This window comes from Giraffa tippelskirchi, chromosome 3, assembly GCF_054371585.1.
Source record: "Giraffa tippelskirchi isolate mGirTip1 chromosome 3, T2T-mGirTip1v1.2.pri, whole genome shotgun sequence".
NCBI classification, from domain to species: domain Eukaryota; kingdom Metazoa; phylum Chordata; class Mammalia; order Artiodactyla; family Giraffidae; genus Giraffa; species Giraffa tippelskirchi.
The window spans coordinates 64536458-64555076 of record NC_137277.1 but is presented as its reverse complement, the minus strand read 5'-3'; the positions used below and the strand labels follow the sequence as shown (position 1 = coordinate 64555076).

Here is an 18619-nt window from a genome sequence, read left to right as displayed (position 1 = left end):
GATTTTAACAAAGGCAGAATCACAGTATTTTGAGCTTATAATTCTATTCTCTAGTATTTTAACAGCTCTACCAAGTTGATTACTACCTTAAGTATTAAAACTTAATCAATCAGACTTTGCTCCATTTGAATTGGTTCTATTGAGATGGATGAAACTGGAGCCCATTATACAGAGAGAAGTAAGCCAGAAAGAAAAACATCAATACAGTATACTAATGCATGTATATGGAATTTGAAAGATGGTAACGATAACCCTATATGCGAGACAGAATAAGAGACACAGATGCATAGAACAGTCTTATGGACTCTGAGGGAGAAGGTGAGGGTGGGACGTTCTGGGAGAATAGCATTGAAACATGTATATTATCATATGTGAAACAGAACACCATTCCATGTTCGATGCATGAGACAAATGCTCAGGGCCGGGGCAATGGGATGACCCAGAGGGATGGAATGGGGAGGGAGGTGGGTGGGGGGTCCAGGAAGGGGAACACATGTAAACCCATGGCTGATTCATGTCAATGTATGGCAAAAACTATTACAATATTGTAAAGTAATTAGCCCCCAACTAAAATAAATAAATTTATTAAAAAAAAAAAAAGCAGACAGTAAAGAAAAAAATTGATAACTGAGTGCTTTTGGGAATGCCACCTGCCTTAGTCACCTCAGGCTCCCATAACAAAATATTACAGATTGGGTGGCTTAAACAACAACATTTTATTTCTCATAGTTATGGAGGCAGGAAACCTAAGAATGAAGTGTCTGCAGGTTTGGCTTCTCCTGAGGCCTCTCTCCTTGGCTTACACATGGCTGCCTTCTTGTTTTATCTTCACTTGGCTTTTCCTTTGTACATGGAACTGCCTGGTGTCTTCCTCTTATTATGAGGATACCAGTCAGATTACAATAAACTCACTCTAACAGCCTAATTTTACCTTAATTATCTTTTTAAAGGCCCTATCTCCAAATATAGTATAACTGGATTAGAGATTCAACATAGGACATTTGTCATCACAATTCAGCTGATGACACCAATTCTTTGAAATGAAATAAGAAGGTTGGGAAATACTTATTAGTTACTATAGAGGTACAAGTGGCAAAATTTAAATATTTCATTTTATTATGTTATCTCATTCAGTAGCTCTTATACAGTACTTGTAAGTCAGGCACTGTTTCAAGAAATCTATAATATTAGTTCATACTGTGAAGCACCTATTTAAGGTGAATTTTTATGTTTTTTTTCCGTTTTATCATCATAAAGTTGACATACCATCCTATGATCTATAAATTGTATTGAGACCCCATATGATTGTTATAGGAAACTGCATTTCTCAGAATGTTTGCTATAGAAAATTGCCTCATCTCACACCAAGCTATTTACTATGTTTATCTCAGAAAACTGAATTTGCTCACCAACTTATAATTAACCTACTATTACCTCATTGTTCTTGTTATAATTTCCTTCCTCTAAATATAAATTGTATAAATATTCTTCCTTGCTAGGAAAAATACTCCTAGGATTTTCTCCCTTGCTTGTTTTAAGTAAGAATAAATTTGTGTTTGTAGTAAATTCATTTTGAAAATGCAACTCCCTAGCCCATTTTCCATCATGCATAGAAGACACAGATGCTAATACAAATTCAAGTGCATATGTGAGACTCAGACAGATGCTGCTTTGGAAGTGAGCCTTCCCTTTGATTATTCTCTATCAGGGTCCTCTGAGCCCTCAGTTGCCAGGTTTCTCTTATTCCTTTCTGCCACCTGTGTCTCCTCTATGGCAGCCCCCATGTACTGCATGGCTCTGGTCTGGGTCTCCCTCTGTCCAAGACCCTGCATACCCGCCTGAGCTGTTCTTCACCTTCACCGTGGCCTTCTCCTCCTCCTTCCTCCCAGGATTATTTCTGCCTGACATCAGCCCCATCTGGCTTTTCTTTTGTTCTCCCTGCTTTTTTGATCCCTGAATTGGTTGGGGGGGGTGGGAATTACCTGTCTTCTCTGCTGCTTTACTTGAAGCCACCTGAGAGATGTTGTCCAAGACAAACCAGTGTGGGACACAGCCAGGTTCCCACTCTTCACCCTGGCCCAGATTCTTAATTTCCACACTTCCCTACTTTATAGCTAATCTGCATAAGAATACCTATGACATGGGGAGCAATGAAAAAATGTAGAAGAAATTTCTGTCAAGGAAGTGGAATGGATAGATAAGTTCAATGAGCAAAGAAATAATATAAATTAAAGAAGATCTTGCTCATTAAAGAAAAATTGTATGATAGTCTCCAAAGTGCTAAGGTTCTTAGATTCCAATGAATAAATTAGAAAGCATGATATATATTTTTTATTTTTAAATGTCAAGTTTTAGGATACACTAGAAATTATATCCTTTATAGATATTTAGCTTCCCTAGTGGCTCAGACAGTAAAGAATTTGCCTGCAGTGCAGGAGACCCATGTTTGATCCCTGGGTCAGGAAGATCCCCTGGAGAAGGGAATGGCAACCCACTTCAGTATTCTTATCTGGAGAATCCCATGAACAGAGGAGCCTGCCAGGTTACAGTCCACGTTGTTGCAGAGTCAAACATGACTGAGCGACTAACTCATACACACACACACACACATGCACACAGCTATTTAAAAATCTCTGAGATAAAAAGAAATTTGGGGTTTCTACTTTAAAATGTTTGGTGGGAATAGATAGATTTTCATTAAAAAATGGGCCGCATTTTGAAGATAGATTGCCCACTGAACAACAATGCTCAGTCCAGGGCTGTCCGTCAGCAAGTGGTTCAGTCTTCATGACTGTCCCACACCTGTGAAGTGATGGAAGCAGCAGAATGTGGAGAGCAGAGCCTGAGTCCCTGACTCATGACATTAAAAAATACCACTTTTATGGATGACTTTCTGTGCTTGAGCCCCAAGTCCTGATACCTCTTCGAGGTAGGCAATATGCTGGCCACAGATTGTAAAAAGAGACCAGACTTTAGTACTTTCTTCCCAAGATCACTGTTCAGTTAGAAGTGAGGAGCCAGTTGGCTGCCAAAGCCTGGTCATTCCTAAAACATTGTGGGGAACATGAGTGCCACCAACCAACACACAAAAAACACCCATAGACTCTCCCACCAACTGTCAATGCCCTACTATGGGCCAAATGTTGTCTCCCAAAATTCATATGTTGAAATTGTAATCCCCTTTCAATATGATGGCATTTGGAAACAGAGCCTTAAAGAGGTTATTGAGTTAAAATGAGGCTGTTTGGGTGGGCCTTATTATAACCTGATTGGTATCCTTTTAAGAAGAAGAAATTAGGACACACAGAGAGACAAAAGGGATGCAGAAGGAAGGAAGGAAGACTATATGAGGATACAGTGAGAAGGTGGTCATGTGCAAGCCAAGAAGAGAGGCCTCAGGAGAAACCAACTCAGCTTCCAGAACTGTGAGAAAACACAATCCTGGTGGTTAAGCCACTCAGTCTATGATATTTTGTTATGGAAGCCTGAGCTGACTAAGATATGGGTGGATATCTTAGTGGTATGATAGGAAGTAAATGATTTCTCTCAGAAGACAGGTGCAATTACACACACATACACAGAGAAAGTAAGAGAGAAATCTCCTTGGCAATAAGTGTGAGTGTCAAATCTTGAGCTATCATTATTTGTAAAAAAAAAAAAAAATAGATTGTTTTTGGCTAAGCTAAATGGCAGAGATGTGCTATATAGGAGGAGGCCTGTCTCTACATTGGGCATGCTAACAAGTGTAGTTGAGATTGTGTCTGCCTTCTCCATCAAATAATTATCTCATTTAATATGCCCTTTGCCCACAATAGGACTGTGTATTCACAATTAGGAGCAGTAGCAGCAGATTTACTCCTTGTTGTCATGTATGGGCAGAAGGTGGTGGTGCTAGTGCTAGCTTTTTTAAAAAATGTATATTTAAATTTTTATTTTTATTTCAGAAGTTTCATATTTACAGAAAAGTCACAAAAAATTACAATAGTACAGAGAATTTCCATATATGCTTTACATTGCTTCCCTAATGTTAATATCTTATATTACTATAGTACATTTATAACAACTAATTAACCAATATTTAAACATCATTGATAACTAAACTTCATACTTTATCCAGATTTCCTGAGAGTTTTCTTAATGTCCCTTTCCTGTTCCAGAATCATCCAAGATACCACATTCATTTAGTTGTCCTGTCTCCGTAGTCTCTTCTGGGCTATGGCAGTTTCTCAGACTTTTCCTGTTTTGATGATCTTGACAAGGGTTTATAGAGTGTCCCTCAGTTTTGGCTGGTCTGATATTTTTCTTGTAGTCAGACTGGGTTTGTGGGTTTGGGGAGGGAGATCACAGAGAATCAGTACGTTCTTACCATTTCCTGTCAAGGGAGCATGCTCTCAACAGGACTTCTCCTGGACCACCTGGCTCAGATAATACTCACCAACTTTGTCCACTATAAAGTTACTTTTTTGTATTTATTTATAATTTTTGTTGTTTTTAAAATTTTAACAATGTTGTGTTGGTTTCTGCCATACAACAATGCAAATCAACCATGATTATATACTCTCCCTTTAAAGCCTTCCTCCCTTACCCCCATTCCACAGCCATAAAAAAGAAAGAATCTGAATCAGTTCTAGTTGGGTGGATGAGCCTGGAGCCTGTTATACAGAGTGAAGTAAATCAGAAAGAGAAAAACAAATGTAGTGTATTAACGCGTATATATGGAATCTAGAAAAATGATACTGATGAGCTTATTGGCAGGGAAAGAATGGAGACACAGATGTAGAGAATGGACTTGTGGACACAATGGGGGAGGGAGAACGTGGGGTGAATGGAGGAAGCAGCATCAACATATATACACTATCATGTGTTAAGTGGATAGATGGGGAGAAATTGCTGTATAATATAGGGAGCAAAGTTACTTTTTACTCTCTTTCCACAGTTGACTTAAGAAGCAAGTCCTAAGTACAGCTCACACATCTTTGAGATATAACACAATATTGCATGGTTCATTTTGTGGCTCAACTTGCTCCAGCTTTGGCCATTGGGAGCACTTTCAGTGGTTTTCTGTGTCCTCCTGACAAACTGCATCATAGTGTGTGCATTTGTGAGTCCTTTCCTACTTTATGTTGCTCTGGGCTTTGTAGATTCTCTCCCCAGACCTGGAATTTAATCATGGAGATCATATCAGTCAATCCTAAGGGAAATCAACTCTAAATATTTATTGGAAGGACTGATAGCTGAAGCTGAATCTCCAATACTTTGGCTACCCAATGTGAAGAACTTGGAAAAGGCCCAGATGCTGGGAAAGATTGAAGTAAGGAGGAGAAGGGGATGACGGAAGATGAGATGATTGGATGGCATCACAGACTTGATGGACATGAGTTTGAGCAAGCTCTGGGAGTAGGTGATGGACAGGGAAGCCTGGTATGCTACAGTCCATGGGGTCACAAACAGTTGGACACAACTGAGAAACTGAACTAAACTGAACCAGAAAGGAAAAGTCTTTTATGAGAGAATAGTATTAGGAAACAAGGTCTAGTGGCTGGGTGTGCTTTTTGCTACTGAGATGTGCTTTCTTCTTTGCCCTCTCAGTGGACAGAGAGGAAATATATGTATGTGTACTACTAGTTCATCTATATACACACATATAATTACTTTTACATTTATCCATTAGAACCCACAATAAGCTAAACATGAGTGCTTACTGGTGTCTCTGACTCTAATCATTTCCCATGTTTCTTGTCAGCCTTCTCTACTTGCTTATTTGTAACCTCAGCCCTAACAGTGGGGACCTGGCTCCCACTATCTGCCAGCTACCATCCCTTTACTTATCTGTTCACTCCTAGTAAACATGTACAGTGGGCTCTGAGTTGTTAACCTGTACCCCTATGGAAACACACTTTATGTGATTATTGTTCTTTTCAATTTGTTAAAATGTTTCATGGCCCTGGTGTGGTCTATTTTTGTGAATGTTCCATGTATGCTTGATAAAAATGTGCATTCAGCTGTTGGATGATGTGCATACATGCTCAGTCATGTCCGACTCTTTGTGACCCCTCTGTCTATGGAATTTTCCAGGCAAGAATACTGGAGCTGGTTGCCATTTCTTACTCCAGGGAATCTTCTCAACTTTGGGATTGAACCCACGTTTCTGGCACCCCCTGCCACCTGGGAAGCCCTGGGATGTTGGATGGGATGTTCTATAAGTGTCACTTAGATCGAGTTGATCAATAGTACAGTTAGGAGGCAGAACACCAAAGAATTGATGCCTTTGACATGTGGTGCTGGAGAAAACTCCTGAAAGTCCCTTGGACAGCAAGATCAAACCAGTAAATCTTAAGGGAGCTCAACCCTGAATATTCACTGGAAGGACTGACGCTGAAGTTGAAGCTCCAGTATTTTGGTCATCTAAGGCAAAGAGACAACTTATTGGAAAAGTCCCTGGGAAAAATAGAAGACAGAAGAAAAGGGTGTCAGAGCATGAGATGGCCAGACAGCATCACCGATGCAATGAACATGAACTTGGGAAAACTCCTGGAGATGGTGAGGGACAGGAAGGCCTGTACTGCAGTCCATGGGGTCCCAAAGAGCCGGACATGACTGGGTGACTGAACAATAATAATATAGTTCATCTATATATCCTTGCTGATTTTCTACCTATTTGATCTATTAATATCAGTTACTGACAAAGAAGTGTTGAAGTGTCCAATTCTAGTATTTTAGTTCTATTAGTTTTTGCTGTATGTATTTTGATGCTTGTGGGGAGAGAGCAAATTGGCCAAGACAGCATGTTCAGGCTCTCTTGCCCCACATTTTGTAAATAATGACTGTGTAACAGCTGAGATCATTTGTAGCACTATGCATGCATTGTCATCAGGTACTTGCTTGGTCCCCGGCTACTTTGTGCTATATGCATATGTGAGCTCCATCTAAGAAAGTGGTGGCATTTATTTACTGCTGTATCACAGCTGTGTCCATTGGGTCTGCCATGAGAGGAGAGAATATAGAGTATCTACTGCTAGGGCTGCTGCGTCAGCCAGGAGAGAGGCTGTGTTATGGCTGCTGTGCCAGCCAGGAGAAAAAAAATATGTCTGCAGTTCCAATGGCTCCTTGAGTCTCCTTCCAGCCTCTCAGCTCAAGCCTTACCTACCCTGGATTCAGCAAACAGTGTGGACAGTGAGATACAGTAATACAGTGCTCTATTGTCAAGTGCATATGATTAGAATCATGTCCTCTCAGAGAATTGAATCTTATAATTTACAAACTGCCCTCCATATCTGTAGGTTTCACATTTGCAGATTCAACCAACTGAGGATCAAATTTGATTGAATCTGAAGATACAGAACCCATGGATGTGGAGGGCCTACTGTATAAGGCCACTGTATATAAGGGACTTGAACATCCATGCATTTTGGTATCCACTATGTGTGTATGTGTGAAAGGGGTGGTCCTGGAGCCAATCTCCCACGGAGTCCAAGGAATGACTGTATATGAAGACTATCTCGGACAGTCTTCCTTGTTCTAAAATCAGACTGCCTGAAATTAACAAGCTCTCATTTTCTTTTCATTACTGCTAGGTCAGGAAGCAACAGTTAGAACTAGACATGGAACAACAGACTGGTTTCAAATAGGAAAAGGAGTACGTCAAGGCTGTATATTGTCACCCTGCTTATTTAACTTATATGCAGAGTACATCATAAGAAACGCTGGGCTGGATGAAGCTCAAGCTGGAATCAAGATTGCCGGAAGAAATATCAATAACCTCAGATATGCAGATGACACCACCCTTATGGTAGAAAGTGAAGAAGAACTAAAGAGCCTCTTGATGAAAGTGAAAGAGGAGAGTGAAAAAGTTGGCTTAAAGCTCAACATTCGGAAAACTAAGATCATGGCATCCAGTCCCATCACTTCATGGCAGATAGATGGGGAAACAGTGGAAACAGTGGCTGTCTTTATTTTTCTGGGCTCCAAAATCACTGCAGATGGTGACTGTAGCAATGAAATTAAAAGACGCTTACTCCTTGGAACGAAAGTTATGACCAACCTAGATAGCATATTAAAAAGCAGAGACATTACTTTGTCAACAAAGGTCCATCTAGTCAAGGCTATGGTTTTTCCAGCGGCCATGTATGGATGTGAGAGTTGAACTATAAAGAAATGTGAGCACCGAAGAATTGATGCTTTTGAACTGTGGTGTTGGAGAAGACTCTTGAGAGTCCCTTGGACTGCAAGGAGATCCAACCAGTCCATCCTAAAGGAGATCAGTCCTGGGTGTTCATTGGAAGGACTGATGTTGAAGCTGAAACTCCAATACTTTGGCCACCTCATGCGAAGAGCTGACTCTTTGGAAAAGACCCTGATGCTGGGAAAGATTGAGGACAGGAGGAGAAGGGGACGACAGAGGATGAGATGGCTGGATGGCATCATCGACTCGATGGACATGGGTTTGGATGGACTTAGGGAGTTGGTGATGGACAGGGAGGCCTGGCGTGCTGTGGTTCATGGGGTCACAGAGTCGGACACGACTGAGCGACTGAACTGAACTGAACTGAGCATGGTATGTATTTCTCTATACTTTTACTTCTAAGGTATAGATATCATTATACTGAAAGTGAGTTTATAGATGTCATTATACTTAAAGTGAGTTTCTTGTAGGCAGTATGTATGCAAGTCTTTTTGTTTTGCTATCTACAGTCTCATGATCTCGTTCTCACCTGGTATTCACAACTAAAGCGATTGCTGAAATAGCTGAAGGGAAATCTACCATTTTTTGGTAAGTGTGTATATATCCATTGCATTTATTCTTTGTAGCATTCCCACCACTTTTTCTGCCTTCTCTGGTTTTAAATATATGATTCAATTGTGTCTCCATCTTAGTATATCATTCCTACCTTTAAAAGCTTTTCTAGTGGTTGCCTTGGGGTTTAAAATATGCATTTAAAAATAATCTAAGTCCGCCTACAGGTCATATTAACTGCTTCATGTGGACTACAGCTACTCATAACAGAGTTTGCTCAATTCTTCCCCCCACCATGCCTTGTGACATTGCTGTTATTCATGTGACTAATTTATATGCCGTAAATACACAATATGTTGCTGCAATTATTGTTTTAAGTGAATCTTGTATATCAATTAGTAACAAGATAACATAATTTATTTTACCATTTCTTCCTTTTCCAGTTTCTGTCTTTATGTAGATCCAGGTGTTTGATCTGTATTAATTTCTTTCTGTCTGAAAAACTTATTTTAACATTTCTTTCATGGTTTTCTAATGAGACGTTCAGGTGATTTGTATTTTTGATCCTCTGTAGTTAAGTTGTCCACATTCTGTCACCTCTGGTTTTCTTCAGATTTCTCTCTTTGCCTTTGGTTTCCCCAAGTTCAATATGTTATGCCCAGTTGTGTGTGTGTGTGTGTGTGTGTGTGTGTGTGTGTGTGTGTACTTGGTATTTGTCCTGCCTTTGGTATTCTTTTCCCAAATAGGTCATTCAGTTCAGTCGCTCAGTCGTGTCCAACTCTTTGTGACCCCATGAACTGCAGCATGCCAGCCCTCCCTGTCCATCACCAACTTCCGGAGCCTATCCAAACTCATGTCCATTGAGTTGGTGATGCCATCCAACCATCTCATCCTCTGTCATCCCCTTCTTCTCCTGCCCTCAATCTTTCCCAGCATCAGGGTCTTTTCAAATGGAGTCAGCTCTTCGTATTAGTGGCCGAAGTATTGAAGTTTCAGCTTCAAATAGGTCATTATAGAGTGTTATGATGAGTTCCCTGTGCCATACAAGTAGGTCCTCATTAGTTACCTATTTTATACATAGGAGTGTGTATACATCAGTTCCAATCTCCCAATTTATCACTCCCCTATTTCTCCCAGTAACCATAAGTTTGTTTTCTGTATCTGTGACTCTACTTCTGCTTTGCAAATAAGTATATTTGTGCCATCCCCTTCTGGTGTGCAGAGTTTCTGTTGAAAAATAGCAGATAACTTTATGGAAATTCCCTTTTATTTGTTGCTTTTAATATTTTTTCTTTGAATTTAACTTTTGTTAGTTTTATTAATATGTGTCTTGGTGTGTTTCTTCTTTCATTTGTCTATGGGGTGCTTGGGTTTATGTATGTACATAAACCTCCTTGAGTTTATGTATGCATGAAAGTCTCTGATTACTGGACTAGGATGACTATTTCCTTTCCCATGTTAGAGAAGTTTCAGACTATAATCTCTTCAAATATTTTCTCAGGTTTCTTTTCTTCCTCTCCTTCTGGGGCCTCTATAATGCAAATGTTGGTGCTTTTAATGTTGTCTCAGAGGTCTCTTAAACTGTCCTCATTTCTTTACATTCTTTTTTCTTTACTCCATTCTGTGACAGTGATTTCCATTATTCTGTCTTCCAGGTTACTTATTCATTCTTCTGCCTCAGTTATTCTGCTATTAATTCCTTCTAGTGTATTTTTCACTTTGGTTGTTTATCTCTGCTCATTTTTGTTTGTTTCTTCAACAAATCTTTTATCTCATTGTTAAGAATTTCTTGTATCCTCTCAGTCTGTGCCTCCATTCTTTTCCCAAGATTTTGGATCATCTTTACTATCATTACAATGAATTCTTTTTCAATCGGTTGCCCATCTTCTCTTCATTTAGTTGTTCTTACAGGTTTTTATCTTGCTCCTTCATCTGCAACATTTCTCTGTTGCCTCATTTTGTCTGACTTCTTATGTTTATGGTCTTCTTTTCACAGGCTGTGTAATAGTAGCTCCTCTTGTTTCTAGGGCCTAACCGCTGGTGAGTGAGTTTGATCCAGGGCTTGCACAGGTTCATGGTATGGAGAACTGATGCCTGCTCTCTGGTGGTTAGAGGTGGATATTGTCTCTCTGGTGAACAATGCCCTGTCACAGGGTGTGTTGGGGATGACTTTGAGCTTAGAAGGACTTGAGGCAACCTGTCTACTGATGGATAAGGCTTTGTTCCTGTCTTGCTGGAACCTGGGCGTTCTGGCAATTGGCCCTGGTGTCACTTGGGTGCTATTTTCACCAGGCTACCAGCATAGATCCACCAAAGTCAGGTCCCAGAATTGCAGTAATCATGAATCTGGGCTCACTGTGGGCACTATGGGGGCAGCTCAGATCCTGTGTGTACATACTCACAAGTCCACAGTTGCTAAACTTAGACCCATCTTGGCTGCAAGAGCACTTGATGACTGTTCAGATGTTCTACAGGGAATGAGATTAAAAAGCTGTTTGTGGTGATGTAATTCTCAGGTTTGTACAGCTGTGAGGAAAGATTCCAGCTCTTCTTCTTTAGTTGCATGGCCCCTGGGACTCAGCTGTAATTTCACCTCCACCACTGTGTGTGCATGGCCCAGATCCTGTAGTCCCCAACCCCCAAATGAAATAAGTATGTCTCCAGAAGGGGTTATGGACAGGCAGATACTCTAACACATTAATTAAGTTTCATCAAAAATTTCTTAATGCACTTTTAGCTTCTTTGGTGATTGATATATGATTTCTTCCTAGAAAAATCTTTCTCAGAGAGAAGACCCATTATCTCTGTCCCAGTCACAACTCACTGCCATCTTCTATTGTTAAGATATTCATTCATTCATTCAGTGAACAAATATTTAATGAACGTTCATAACATTTCTTGCACTCTTTTAGGTATTAGATACAGAGTGGACAGGACAGATTCATAGCAGTTAATTTCACTTACATGGATAATGGGTATAAGGGAGCTGGGACAGGATTTGAGAAAAAAGTTTAGACGTCTCTGGTGGCTCAGATGGTAAAGAATCTGCCTGTAATGCAGGAGACCTGGGCTCGTTCCCTGGGTTGGGAAGATCCCCTGGAGGCGAGCATGGCAACTCACTCCAATATTCTTGCCTGGAGAATCCCCATGGACAGAGGAGCCTAGCGGGCTCCAGTCCATGCAGTCACAAAGAGTCGGACATGACTGAGCGATAAAAGCACAGTGTGTGGGCCACTCACAGGTGTCTGCTCCAGAGGCTGCTCTTGGAGCACGTGAGCCTCCCATGGTGGGGATGGGTCACATGGGGGGAGCCAGTGGCAACATGTTCAAGACAGCCAGCCCTGACCAGGATGGGGCATGCAGGGGTGGAGGGAGACACAAGGCTGGCAGCCATGGGCATGAGAGAGCCAGCCTCAGGGGGGACAGGACATGTGGAGGAGACAGCAGCTGCAGGTTCAGGAGAGCTGGCTTCCTAGTACCTCAGGAGCCCTTCCTAGTACTCTGGGAATCAGGGGCTGGCACATGGGGAGAGAGGATGCAATGGTGGCCCCTTCCTTTGCATGTAACTTAACCATGGTGCTTCATTTCTATGGCTGTCAGGGCTTCCTCCATGAGCATTCCTAGCTGTGGAACTCCTCTCTCCTGTCCCCTCAGGCTGTCTCCTCAGAACCAAGAGCAGTCCTCTCCCTGGATCTGCTCTCCAAATCCTACATTCCAGCACGCAGCCCCCATCCACACTGATGGACACACTTTTCAAGCTGGGACACACAGTGTTGTGGCTTGGACCTTCTATACAGGTCAGTCCTGCCTGCCACTGGTTGCTTTGCTCTCCTCTGAAGCCCCAAAGCTCCCCTTCTGTCCCAGATGATCTGTCTGCTGATGAGGGGCTTCCCAGGTTGCAAGAACCTCTTCTTTTCTTCAGATCCCCCCTCAGGGGTATGGGTTCTGCCCTGCTTCCCTTTCTCATCGTTTTCCCTTCTTTCTTTGGTCCTACCCAGTTATGTGGGGACCTTTCTCATCCTTTAGGTGTCTGAGGTTCTCTGCTAGTGTTTAGCAGGTGCTTTCTGAGAACTGTTTCATTTATTGATGAATTCTTTTTTTAAGACACTAATTTTTTAAATATTTGTTTTTTTTTTTTTTTTGAATGTTTTAGGTCTCTTTTGCTCATGGGCTTTCTCTAGGTTTGGTGAGCAGGAGCTACTCTTCATTGTAGTGTGTGTGTGCTTATCATCGCAGTGGCTTCTTTTGTTGTAGAGCATGGGTTCTAGACATGTGGGTTTCAGGAGTTTTAGCACATGAGCAGTAGTTGTGGTGCATGGGCTTAGTTGCTCCTTGGCATGTGGTATCTTCCTGGAACAGGAACTGAACTCATGTCCCCTGAATTGAGAGGTGAATTCTGAAGCACTATACAACCAGAGAAGCCCTCTTGATGTATTTTTGATGAATATGTGGGGAAAGGTAAACTCTACATCTTCTTACATTTGACTCAATTCTCTTTTATTCATTTTGAATTAATTTTTGTGTATCGTATAAGGTTGACACTGAAATCCGACTGATTATATTCTTTGCAGCCAAAGATGGAGAAGCTCTATACAGTCAGCAAAAACAAGACCGGGAGCAGACTGTGGCTCAGATCATGAACTCCTTATTGCCAAATTCAGACTTAAAATGAAGGGGGAAATCACCAAACCATTCAGATATGACCTAAATCAAATCCTTAACTATTATACAGTGGAAGTGAGAAATAGATTTAAGGGACTAGAACTGATAGACAGAGTGCCCGATGAACTACAGATGGAGGTTCGTGACATTGTACAGGAGACAGGAATCAAGACCATCCCCAAGAAAAAGAAATGCAAGAAAGCAAAATGGCTGTCTGAGGAGGCCTTACAAATAGCTGTGAAAATAAGAGAAGCAAAATACAAAGGAGAAAAGAAAAGATATACCCATTTGAATGAAGAGTTCCAAGGAACAGGAAGGAGAGACAAGAAAGCATTTCTCAGTGATCAGTGCAAAGAAATAGAGGAAAACAACAGAATGGGAAAGACTAGAGATCTCTTCAAGAAAATTAGAGATACCAAGGGAACATTTCATGCATAGATGAGCTCAATAAAGGACAGAAACTGTATGGACCTAACAGAAGCAGAAGATATTAAGGAAAGGTGGCAAGAATACACAGAAGAACTGTACAAAAAAGATCTTCATGACCCAGATAATCATGATGGTGTGATCACTCACCTAGAGCCAGACATCCTGGAATGTGAAGTCAAGTGGGCCTTAGGAAGCATCACTACAAACAAAGCTAGTGGAGGTAATGGAATTCCAGTTGAGCTATTTCAAATCCTAAAAGATGATTCTGTGAAAGTGCTGCACTCAATATGCCAGCAAATTTGGAAATCTCAGCAGTGGCCACAGGACTGGAAAAGGTCAGTTTTCATTCCAATCCCAAAGAAAGGCAATGCCAAAGAATGGTCAAACTACCGCACAATTGCACTCATCTCACATGCTAGTAAAGTAATGCTCAAAATTCTCCAAGCCAGGCTTCAGCAATACATGAACTGTGAACTTCCAGATGTTCAACCTGGTTTTAGAAAAGGCAGAGGAACAAGAGATCAAATTGCCAACATCTGCTGGATCATCGAAAAAGCAAAAGAGTTCCAGAAAAACATCTATTTCTGCTTTATTGACTATGTCAAAGCCTTTGACTGTGTGGATCACAATAAACTGTGGAAAATTCTTCAAGAGATAGGAATAGCAGACCCACCTGACCTGCCTCTAGAGAAACCTGTATGCAGGTCAGGAAGCAACAGTTCGAACTGGACATGGAACAGCAGACTGGTTCCAAACAGGAAAATGAGTACGTCAAGGCTGTATATTGTCACCCTGCTTATTTAACTTATATGCAGAGTACATCATGATAAACACTAGGCTGGATGAAGCCCAAGCTGGAATCAAGATTGCCGGGAGAAATATCAATAACTTCAGATATGCAGATGACACCACCCTTATGGCAGAAAGTGAAGAAGAACTAAAGAGCCTCTTGATGAAAGTGAAAGAGGAGAGTGAAAATGTTGGCTTAAAGCTCAACATTCAGAAAACTAAGATCATGGCATCCGGTCCCATCTCTTCATGGCAAATAGATGGGGAAACAGTGGCAGACTATTTCTTTGGGCTCCAAAATCGCTGCAGATGGTGACTGCAGCCATGAAATTAAAAGACACTTACTCCTTGGAAGAAAAGTTATGACCAACCTAGACAGCACATTAAAAAGCATAGACATTAATTTGCCAAAAAAGGTCCGTCTAGTCAAGGCTATGGTTTTCCAGTAGTCATGTATGGATGTGAGAGTTGGACTATAAAGAAAGCTGAGTGCCAAAGAATTGATGCTTTTGAACTGTGGTGTTGGAGAAGACTCTTGAGAGTCCCTTGGACTGCAAGGAGATCCAACCAGTCCATCCTAAAAGAGATCAGTCCTGGGTGTTCATTGGAAGGACTGATGTTCAAGCTGAAACTCCAATGCTTTGGCCACTTGATGTGAAGAGCTGACTCATTTGAAAAGACCCTCATGTTGGGAAAGATTGAGGGCATGAGGAGAAGGGGATGACAGAGGATGAGATGGTTGGATGGTATCACCAAATCAATGGACATGAGTTTGGGTAGGCTCCAGGATTTGGTGATGAACTAGGAGGCCTGGCGTGCTGAGTGAGGTTCATGGGGTCACAAAGAGTTGGACACGACTAAGCGACTGAACTGAACTGATAAGGTTAAGGTCCACCTTTATACTTTTGCCTGTGGTATCCAATTTTTCCAGTATGATTTGTGGAAAAGATGGTCCTTTCTCCTTTGAATGGTTTTGACATTCCTTTGAAAGGGTGCCAAATATGTGAAGACTTTTTCCTGGACTCTCTATCATATTCCATTTACCTACATGTCTGTCCTTATGCCAATAGCACCTGTTTTGTTTACTGTAGCCTTTTAGTAAGTTTTCAAATTATGTAGTATAAGTTTTCCAGCTTTGTTCTTTCTAGAATTGTTTTGGCTATTTTTGATCCCTCAAGATACCATGTGGATTTCAAGATAGATTTTTCTATTCCTGCAAAAAAGAATCTATTGGGATTTTCTTAGGGATTGCATTGAATCTCTAGATTGCTTCGGTAGCATTGTCATTTTGGCAATATTAAATTTTACGAGGCCAGACCTTCAAGATGGTGAAGGAGTATACTTTAGCAATCACCTTCCTCACCACAAATGCATCAAAAATATATCTACTTTGGAACAATTCCTAGAGAACTGAATGCTGGCAGAAGACCTCAGACTTCCAAAAAAGCAAGCTAATCCACATAATGGGGTAAGGTAAAAGAAATAAGAAAAAGAAGAGACAAAAGAATCAAGATCGGACCTCAGTCTTTGGGAGGAAGCTGTGAAGGGGTAAAAGTTTCTGCACACACTCAGAAACCCCTCACGGACAAGGATGGGAAGGGGCTTCGGAGCCTCAGAGGAGAGCACAGCGGCAGGTATGTTGGCAGCAAAGTGGAAAGAATTCTGTACAGAGATCATTGCTGACCAGAGCACTCCCTGCCTTAGATGCTTGTCTGCTCACCGTTGAGGCAGGTAAAGGCTGGGTACTGAGGCTCAGGCTTTGGAGGTCAGACCCCAGGGAGAGGACTGGGGCTGACTGCTGTGAAGAAAATCTGAGGGTGCTAGTATGACACAGCTGAGGGAATCCAGGAAAAACCCTGCACCTGCCAGAGAGGCAAGACATCACTATCGCTCAGACACTCTAATCCTGTGCACTCATAGGTGGCAAGGTATCACCTTTGCAAGTATCAGAAGTAGGACAAGTTGTGTCTGCAGTCTCTGATCCAGGAGGTGGGCAGCCCAGCTGCTGCCTCCACTGCACCAGTGTCAGAAGTGCAGCAAGCCACAGCTGTGTTCTCCAGTCCCAGAGGTGGACATGCCAGCTGCCACATCTGCCTGTAACAGTGCCAGAGAGGGGCAAGATGCAGCTGCTGTTCCCAATCCCAGAGGTGGGTCTGATGGAGGCTGGAGCTGCCACCAAGCTGTGAGCAGACTCAAATCACTGTCAACACATTTTTGGAGCCTGTGCAGCCTGGCACTCCTGAGGAACCCACAACCTGGAGCCAATTCACAACACGCTATAGGCTGTAGCAACTCCGTGCAGGCCTCTGCCATCGCAGGCATTCCTCACACATCTCAATTGTGTCTGCCATAACGCTCCGTCTCCCTGGCCCAACTGAGCAAGTGAGCTGTAATCAGCCACTCTTTCACACCCTCTTGTCTGGATGGGGAACAGATGACGGAGGGTGGCCTACAAACAGAGGTGGGACCAAAACCCAAAGTGAGCACCAGAGGCTATGTGTCCAAAAGAGAGGAAGGAAATTTGCTAGTACCACCATAGGAGCAGTGGATTAAATCCTTACAACTGGCTTGGTAAACCATGAATCTGTAGAATATTGGAATAAAAAATGAATGTTCCCACTTCTGAGGCTGTGGGCTTTGAGGGCAGCTGTGGACTCTGAAAGCAAGTATAAGCTGGAATGGGGCTTCCCTGATAGCTCAGCAGTAAAGAATCCTCCTGCAGTGCAGGAGCTGTTGGAGACATGGATTCAATCCCTGGGTCAGGAAGATCCCCTGGAGAGGGTATGGCAATCCAATCCAGTATTCTTACCCAGAAAATCCCAAGGAGGGATGAGCCTGGCGGGCCACAGCCCATAGGGTCACAAAGAGTTGGACATGACTGAAATGACTGAGCATGCAAACATAAGCTCAGTTCAGTTCAGTCACTCAGTCGTGTCCAACTCTTTGCGACCCCATGGACTGCAGCACGCCAGGCCTCCCTGCAAATCACCAACTCCCAGAGTTTACTCAGACTCATGTCTATTGAGTCGGTGATGTCATCCAACCATAAAATGGTGGAAATAACAGAAGCAGAGCAGAATAAAGAAAAAAAGAATGAAAAGTAATGAGTCTCAGAGACACGTAGGACAACATTAAGTACACCAATATTCAAATCATAGGGGTCCCAGAAGAAGAGAAAAAGAAAGAATATGAGAAAATACTTGAGATTTTAGTGAAAAACTTCCATAACATGGTAAAGCCACTAGAGTTGAGGAAGCCCAGAGAGTCTCATACAGGATAAACCTAAAGAGACACACATGAAGACACATATTAAGCAAACTAACAAAAATTAAACACAAAGAACAAATATTAAAAGTAGCAAGGAAAAGGCAACAAATAACATAAAAGGGAATCCCCATAAGGTTGACAGCTGAGCTTTCAGCAGAAATTCTGCAGGCCAGAAAGAAGTGATAGGTTATACTGAAAGTGATGAAAGGAAAAAAAAACTACATCCAAGATTACTCTACCCAACAAGGATCTCATTCAGATTGGAAGGAGCAATCAAACCTTTACATACAAGCAAAAGTTAAGAGAATTCAATGCCACCAAGCGAGGTTTACAACAAAGGCTAAAGGTACTTTTCTAGACAGGAAACACAACAGAAACACAAGATAAAGAAAAGACTTAAAAAAAAAAAAACTCAAACAATAAAGTAAATGTTAACATGATCATACATGACTGAGCAACTAAAAGCATCATACATATCAATAATTACTTTAAATGTAAATAGATAAAATGTTCCAACCAAAAGACACAGACAGGCTGAATGGATACAAAAATAAGACCCATATATGTGCTGTTTACTAGAGACCCAGTTCAGACCTAGGGACACATACAGACTGTAAATGAGTGACAGGAAAAATGATATTCTATGCAAATGGAAATCTAAAGAAAGCATGAGCAGCAATACTCATATCAGATAAAATGGACTTTACAATAAGAACCATTGAGAAACACAAGGAAGGA

General features: G+C 41.6%; 1 long non-coding RNA gene across 2 annotated transcripts in view; it reads left to right on the top strand.

Annotated features, from left to right (window-relative positions):
* Positions 1-17942, top strand: part of LOC145543011 (uncharacterized) — a 55643-nt gene extending 37701 nt beyond the window's left edge. For both annotated transcript variants that reach the window (XR_014080340.1, XR_014080341.1), the window contains 3 exons: positions 7575-8554; positions 8692-8770; positions 13306-17942. This is a non-coding gene — a long non-coding RNA (uncharacterized LOC145543011). The remainder of the gene's footprint in view (positions 1-7574; positions 8555-8691; positions 8771-13305) is intronic.
* Positions 17943-18619: the final 677 nt, after the last annotated feature.